Genomic DNA, 7,483 nt, shown 5'->3' with positions numbered 1-7,483 from the left:
GGTGAAGAGCAAGATTCTCTGGAACTCGAGTCCTAGGAACCAAAAGTTGCCGCCTGATTTCCTTGAAGTCTGCAAATTCCCATTTTCGGTATGAAATTCCGTGAATTAAAAGGATAGAGACCCATTGAACCCAATAAATTTTCAAGTCTGGTTCAGCTGAAGATATATATTGCCAGTCCGGGCGCGTCTCTTTTTCCTTCCAGGACTTAATTTGAGTTAGAGTGTTGTCCTCTTGTTGAGATTTTCTCCAATCGTCTAGGTCTTTTTCAAGGGAAAGCTTCCGTAATAAAGGAGGAGGGTTTTGGTTCTTCCCTAGACGTGCACATTGTTCACATTCTGACATTTCTTCGCAGGGTCTTCGGGAGAGAGCATCGGCATTTCCCTGTTGAATTCCTGCTCGATGACGAATATCAAAATCGTACTGTCCGAGCCTCTCTAACCATCTAGCTACCTGACCTTCGGGAGATTTGAACGAAAGTAACCACTTAAGGGAAGCATGGTCTGTTCGTATCAAAAATCTCCCTCCGTACAGATAATGATGAAAATGATCAACGGTTTTTACAACAGCTAAAAGTTCTCTACGAGTGACACAATAATTTCTCTCGGTTTCACTCAGAACTCTACTTAAATAACTAATCACTCCCTCTCGACCTCCCTGCATTCGTAACAGAACCCCACCTATTCCTGAAAGAGAGGCGTCTGTATCCAAAATAAAAGGAAGTTCGACCTCTGGATAGGCTAAAATCGGCGAAGAAATAAGATTATCCTTTAGTTTCTTAAAAGCTTCTTCGCATTCCGGGGTCCAATCAAAAGGAATTATGATTCCGGTCAAGTGGTGGAGAGGTTTAGCTATGCTAGCGAAACCTTTTACAAACCTTCTGTAATATATACTTTAACGTGGCGTTTTAGAGTCGCCAGTCACAAGGGCACACAACCGTTGTTTATCTCTAGAAAACGCATCCTCAGCGGGGTACTCTAACCGAACTCGATACAAAATGGGCAATACCTACTCCTAACTAATTCTTTCTTTGTAAATTCTGTACTTCGCGCTTCGGCGCACGCTAATAAGGTATTTCGACGACAACGATTCTGGTCACCGAGGGATCTACAGCTACCGATATATACCGTTTCTAGCTCTCGACGACTTCGCCTACCGATAGTCTAATAAAACTACACTGGCTACGTTGGTGCGCTTCTACACACCTGTGGTAGCATTCACACGAATCTCTCGTATCACCTTGACTGCCGGTGAACAGGGAGATAAAAATCCTCCCGACAGCCAAGGGCAGCACTCTTCAAGAAGGAACCAGCCACCCGCTTTATAGGATGCCGTAAGGACGGCATACAGGGCAGACCGTAGCCTGCCATCTTCCGACTTACCGGCCTGGTGCCGGACCGACCCCAGACCACTACGTCCAGATTGATAAAGCATTCGTTCTGAGGATCAGCGCAGCCTTCCTATCAGCAAGGACTAATCATGTGAATCAAGGTCCTCGGTTTAAATGTTGCGGTAAGCCAACCGTGTGACTGTATGATCTCCTTGATACTATAGACAGCCGGCCACTGCCTATACAACAAAGCCGGCGGAAGTGAACAGTGAGGCGTCACTCTCCACTCGGTAACTTTGACCGAGAGGCACCCTGTGTATGCCTCTGTCAAAGAAGTCCCCAATGATAGACAACTTGGACAGTAACCTAAAGCAGCTATTAAATCATACGAGTTGGTGTCAATGACGAAATCACGAGCAGCACATTACGCTACATCTAGCGGTAATCTTCGACAACACATGGCCACGCCGTAACCAATATTCGCCACAGGGGGATGGCCTATTCGCGGTGGGGGTCAACCAATAAATCAAAGGGAAGAAGAGTCACCTCACGGCAGCGGCGAGATCGGCGAGCCGAACTCCGACCTCCGTCTATTCTACGCTTGACCCGTTGAGTGACAGCTACGTATTCAAGCATCCTCCCGATATAAGCTCTCGATACTTCTTCCTCTAGGGCTACCGTTTCTATCGTACTACCGTTTTTCATCCCGCTACCGTTTCGTTATTACTATCGTTTTACTCTACCGTTAGATTCTTCCTATAAATTCAAGTTCTTTTCGTCCTTCCTGTTTTTTCTTGGTCATTATAAGTTTCTGTTAAATTAGACTCAGTGTCGTGTCCCTGAGATCGTCTGTTAAGGTAAGGCTTCAGCCTTTGTATTGTATCGTTACGAAGTTGCTCAAAATTTCTATTCTTTACTTATGGTATTTATTGATTTTGTGTGAATCATGGACCACGGGTTGGAGTTGCGGTAAGCCGCCGTGTGACTGCATGATTTCGGTAATTAATAATTTTCGTGTCGGAGCGACCTCGTAACTGCCGAATAATTAATTCTTTTGTATTTATGAATTTTCTGATTATTTGTGAATTTCTATTAGTCTGTTTCTGCAGTCTCTATCGAATTTTGAGCCGTATTGGCTTTCTCTTTCGTTTCATAATTTTTTGCAGTAATAGTGTGCCTTATATTCTATTTCTGTTATTGCTTGTTATATTTTTATTTATTTTCTGCCTATTGTACCGCATATCGAGTTCCTTGGAGTATAACCGAGCGTAGAATCAGCCTCTAAATATTACCGCACCTTTTTTCTATTGCTATTGGCAATTCTATATTATTTGTGCTTGTTATTCTTTTCTCTGTATCTTGTTAATTTGAGTTCTGCGTATTTTGTGCGGATCATGGTCCATGGCTTAAAGTTTCGGTAAGCCGCCGTGTGACTGCATGATTTCAGTAATTAATAATTTTCGTATATTCTTGATTCTTTTATAGTGCGGTGTATTTAGTGTATTTCTTTATTTTGTGAACCCTCCGAATTTCTAACTCTCTCATGATTTTGTATTTTTTGGTGATTTTGTATTCTCTCGAAAGTTATGTTTAAGAATTTGTTGTTTAATTCTTCGGATCCGTAATTGTTGTAAATTATCGATTCTATCGTTTATGAATAACTCTACCGAAAATTATCTATCGTACTTGACCGTATATCTAGTCGATTGTTTACGCTACCGATTTTATAAATTGTTAATGAATGTCAATCTTTCGTACTGCTTAGAATCTATGGTAAATTCGTCGTATTCTCCCATTATTGTCTACCTAACTATCGTTACTTTATTTTCTATCGATTGCAATAAAGTTCTTACTCTCGTTTTGAATTAACAGAATAATAATTTTCGTAGCGTCATTTGCAACTTGGGTAAGATCACGTCGCCCAGTGACGTGTAGTTTTAAGTAAACTCTTGCATTATATCGCTTCATTCGACCTACGCTCAGTTTTCACTGTCGACAACTATTGCTTAGTTTATTAACCACCGCTATCGATACCAGTTCATTTGCCTGCTCTAACCCTGTAACCTACTCGACAATATATGACTGATTGACCTGTTCATTTTTCCTGACTTGAGTTATTCTTTCTTTCGTTATTTTCTTTGATTCTCTGATTCTTGTTAGCTGCTTTGAATATCGCCGCTCTACCAATTCGTGTGAGTACCTAAGCCTAGCCAGCCATACAACGGGTTCTCTAATTATTTTTCGTATGGTTTCGTGTTATTTTTCTTGATTTGTATTATTGTTTGAAAATTGACGCTAACGCGTCTGGCGCCCAAAGTAATTGATTTTGTTATGGTTTAATGTTCAGAATAAGTGGAGAATAGCGCCAAAGTGTCAACAGTAAGTACTCATCGGAGGGTAACAGAATTTAGCGTTACAGTACATAGACCTAAAAAGCTTTGTACTTGCTCTTAATTTTTAGGTGTCGGCCAAGAAGAAACTGTTGAGGTTGGCTATCCTGCTCGACTGTAAGCGCCTGCGCGCGCACATGTACCTCGGTCTCCTTCTGAGGCGAGTCAGTCGCTTTCGAAATCTCGAGCAAGAGTCACGTACTATATAAATACGTATATAAAATTTAAAAAAAGAGTTTCTATTCGTGTACTATATATTTTGTATGTTTCTTCACCCGCTTCCTGCTTCCTCTACTCGTATAGTCACGACAACTGTACTCGACAATTGGTTCAACAGAAACCTTCTCGAGTTTAGGACGGGTCCGTCTTCACACCCCGAGCTGAGACGATGTGTCCGAGGAAGCCTACTTCTCTTTGGAATAAATGGCATTTTTTCGGGCTCATTTTTAGGCCGGCTTGCTTCAGCCTGGTGAAAACTTGTTTCAGATTATGAACTTCTTCCTCAAAGTTCTTGCCAAAGACGATTATATCGTCTAAATAAACGAGGCATGTTTTGCCAGTGAGCCCATGGTGAACAGTCTCCATCATCCGTTCAAAGGTAGCCGGGGCATTACTTAAACCAAACGGCATAACCTTGAACTGCCATAGTCGTCCTAAACCCGTGACAAAAGTTATTTTTTCTTTATCTAGAGAAACCATTCCGACCTGACAGTATCCACTCTGTATGGTGCTGAACCAAGTTGCGCCAGATATCAGGTCGAGTGTCTCGTCTATTCTGGGTAGAGGGTAAGCATCTTTCTTTGTTATATCATTCCGCTTCCTGTAATCAATACAAAATCGTTTGGATCAGTCTTTCTTGTCTAAAAGGACGATTGGCGAGGCCCAGGGGCTGGACGATGGTTCGATTACATCATTCGCTAACATGTCTTCAACAAGCTTCTTCACCTCTTCCCGGGCGTTGAGAGCGAGTCTCCTAGGAGCCTGTTTTATCGGGGAATTTTGTCCAATGTCGATCTTGTGCTTGACAGAAGTACATCGGCCCTTGTCGCCACTATTTTTGGCAAAAGAATCTGTAAACTCTAGCAAAAGAGACCCGAACGATTCTTTCTGGGTTGGATCTATCAAAGTCGAAGATTTTTCGACAAGATTTGGTAGATCAAAAGGAAATTGATGCTGAGATTCGTCTTCAGAAAGATCCATTTCTCGAATTCTAGGAGTCCAATAAATTCCATTCATATTCGTACAGAAAGCTATTTTGCGATTGTTTGAAGCTAGTCAATTTCTCTTAGTCGAGATAACACAGTTATGAGCTGTAAGAAAGTCTATTCACAAAATACCCTTATCCTCTGTATCTGCTATAAAAACCTTATGTGGAGAATCGATGCATCCAAAAAGGTAAATTTGGACAGTAACCTGTCTTAAAACCGGGGTCGTCTCTCCAGTGGCTCTTCGCAGGGATAAAGAGGAAACAATCTGGTCATCGGATTTAAAGAGATCCGATCGAACCAGGGTCATTTCCGCGCCGGTGTCTATTACCCAGAGACAATCGACATCATTGACGGTACCACGTGCATGAAGACCAGACTGTTTTAGATTTCTAATTAAAAACTGTTGATTGAGAGGGCTTTCACTCTTGACAATTCGTGATGATTTTCGCCCTGGCAAGTCATCCAAAATTAGTTTTTTGTAACAGTTTTGGGTAAAGAGCTAGATTGAGGATTTCCTTCCCTAATATCTATCTCTCTTCTTCGCAAATTGTAAGAATTTGAATTCGAGTTGCGCATCGTTTCTCTACCAATCTTTTTAAGTAAAAAGCAATGATTGGCATCATGTCTAATTTTATTACAAAATACACAAGATAAAACAGTTTGATTTCTCGTAACTGCGTTTTTAGTAGCACAGAAAGGCGGGTTCTACACGCAGATTCCTGTTACTGACACTTACCAACATCCTCCCCAGACTCGAACCCTTTTTCTGCAATGACGTCACAGTCTGCCGTACCGACTTGAGGTCAGAAATATGCAACCTTACCGACGGTTGTATCGGCCGAAGGTCAAAATCGTGCTGTTTTACCGACACAAGGTCAAAGTCTCTACGTAGTGCGCGCCTGTCAACGATAGAGGGCGCAGTGGGGGACGTGAACTTTTTACTGTCCCGCATTCTTTTCCCACGATAGGATTGTTGATGTGTAACATCAGCCACTTCGAATTCTTTTCCCACGGTAGGACTGCTGATGTGTAACGTCAACCACCCCACATTCTCTTCCCACGGTAGGACTGCTGATGTGTAACGCCGAACACCTGACATTCTTTTCCCACGTCATCAAGCACGTGACATTCCAAAATTAATGGTTCTGAGAATTGTTTTGTACCAACTCGGATGTCGATACTTTATCATCAACGTGACATTCTTTTTGGTTTGTAATTGTAAAGTGAACTCTCCGATGAATTTTGAACGGATTCAGTCACGACCAGAGTGCAAGGTCGAACGATAGCTGCGGTAGTATACATTTAGAGCCAAGGATCTGCGGTGTTGGGTTAATATCGCCCTAAGAATGCAAAACACAGCGCGCGCACACACAAACATACGTATAGCTGCCCTATAAAAAGGACGCTCATCACTGCAAACGATCATTCAATCTCAACTTGTCAAGTATACGTGAGGAAAAAGCTAAAGATGGAATCCAAGAAGTGTTTGAGATTGATCGATATTATGGAATAGGCGTACAAAATCTTGGACAAATCATCATCGAGAGCAGAGATTCAGAAATGGATGAAATTCGGAAGTCAAAGTATTCGGCTTCTGAACAAAATTTTGCGAAAGGCTTTATCGATTGGAGAAAAGATGAGAATTATTACAACGATCGGTCTCTTGAAAGCGCTCGCGGAAAAATTCAAACGTCTTCAGAAAACGGATGGAGATACGCGGAAAGTAAAAAGATGCGATCAAGTTCACTGGGGAGATTTGGAATCAGCTTTCGAGGGGGGAATTCAAACTGGATCCATCGTCAATTTGAAGCATAAAGATGTGGAGAGATTTCTAGAAGACGCAAAGGGACAGGAGCTTGAAAGCCAACGTTATCCTGGTTTGTGAATTTGAAGTTAGAAAAGATGGTCACACGGTGGAAGAGATCAAATTTTTTTATTACGAGAAATGAAATCATCCTCCACACAACGGATATTAACGAATGGTTCATCGAAAATGCGACAGAGCGTTTGTTGAGAAAGGTGGAAGATTTCCAGAAAAAGGATTCAGGCCGGTCGCTGACTGAAATAATCAATTTGACTGTGAATATCAACAAGTACGTGCCACTACGAGGCGGTGTGTTCACATACACACCGCTACCCAAAGCTATTCAAGATAAAAAGGCCGTTGTCAACATCCGTAACAGCGACTCATATTGCTTTTTATGGTCGGTCACCGCAGCCCTGTTCCCAGCCGACAACAACCATCCCAACGCGACCAGCTCGTACCCGCATTTCAGCTCAGTGCTACGGTATGATGGTTCGAATTTCCCAATGTCCTTAGATCAAATTCCGAAATTTGAAAAACTTAACGGTCTTTCAATTACCGTTTATGGTATAGATTGTATTGAAACACAAAAGCGTGGTGAAATTGTACCCGTTTATTTAAGCCGAAACAAGTCTGACAAACCTACAATTCATCTTTCAGTCTTAGAGTCTGTAATTGTTGACGGTGATGATGATGATGATGACGATGGTATGAAAATTTGTAAAAAGAATTTAATACACAATTTCGCATGGA

This window comes from Neodiprion virginianus, chromosome 5 (assembly GCF_021901495.1).
Source record: "Neodiprion virginianus isolate iyNeoVirg1 chromosome 5, iyNeoVirg1.1, whole genome shotgun sequence".
NCBI lineage: Eukaryota > Metazoa > Arthropoda > Insecta > Hymenoptera > Diprionidae > Neodiprion > Neodiprion virginianus.
This window is presented reverse-complemented; position numbering follows the sequence as displayed.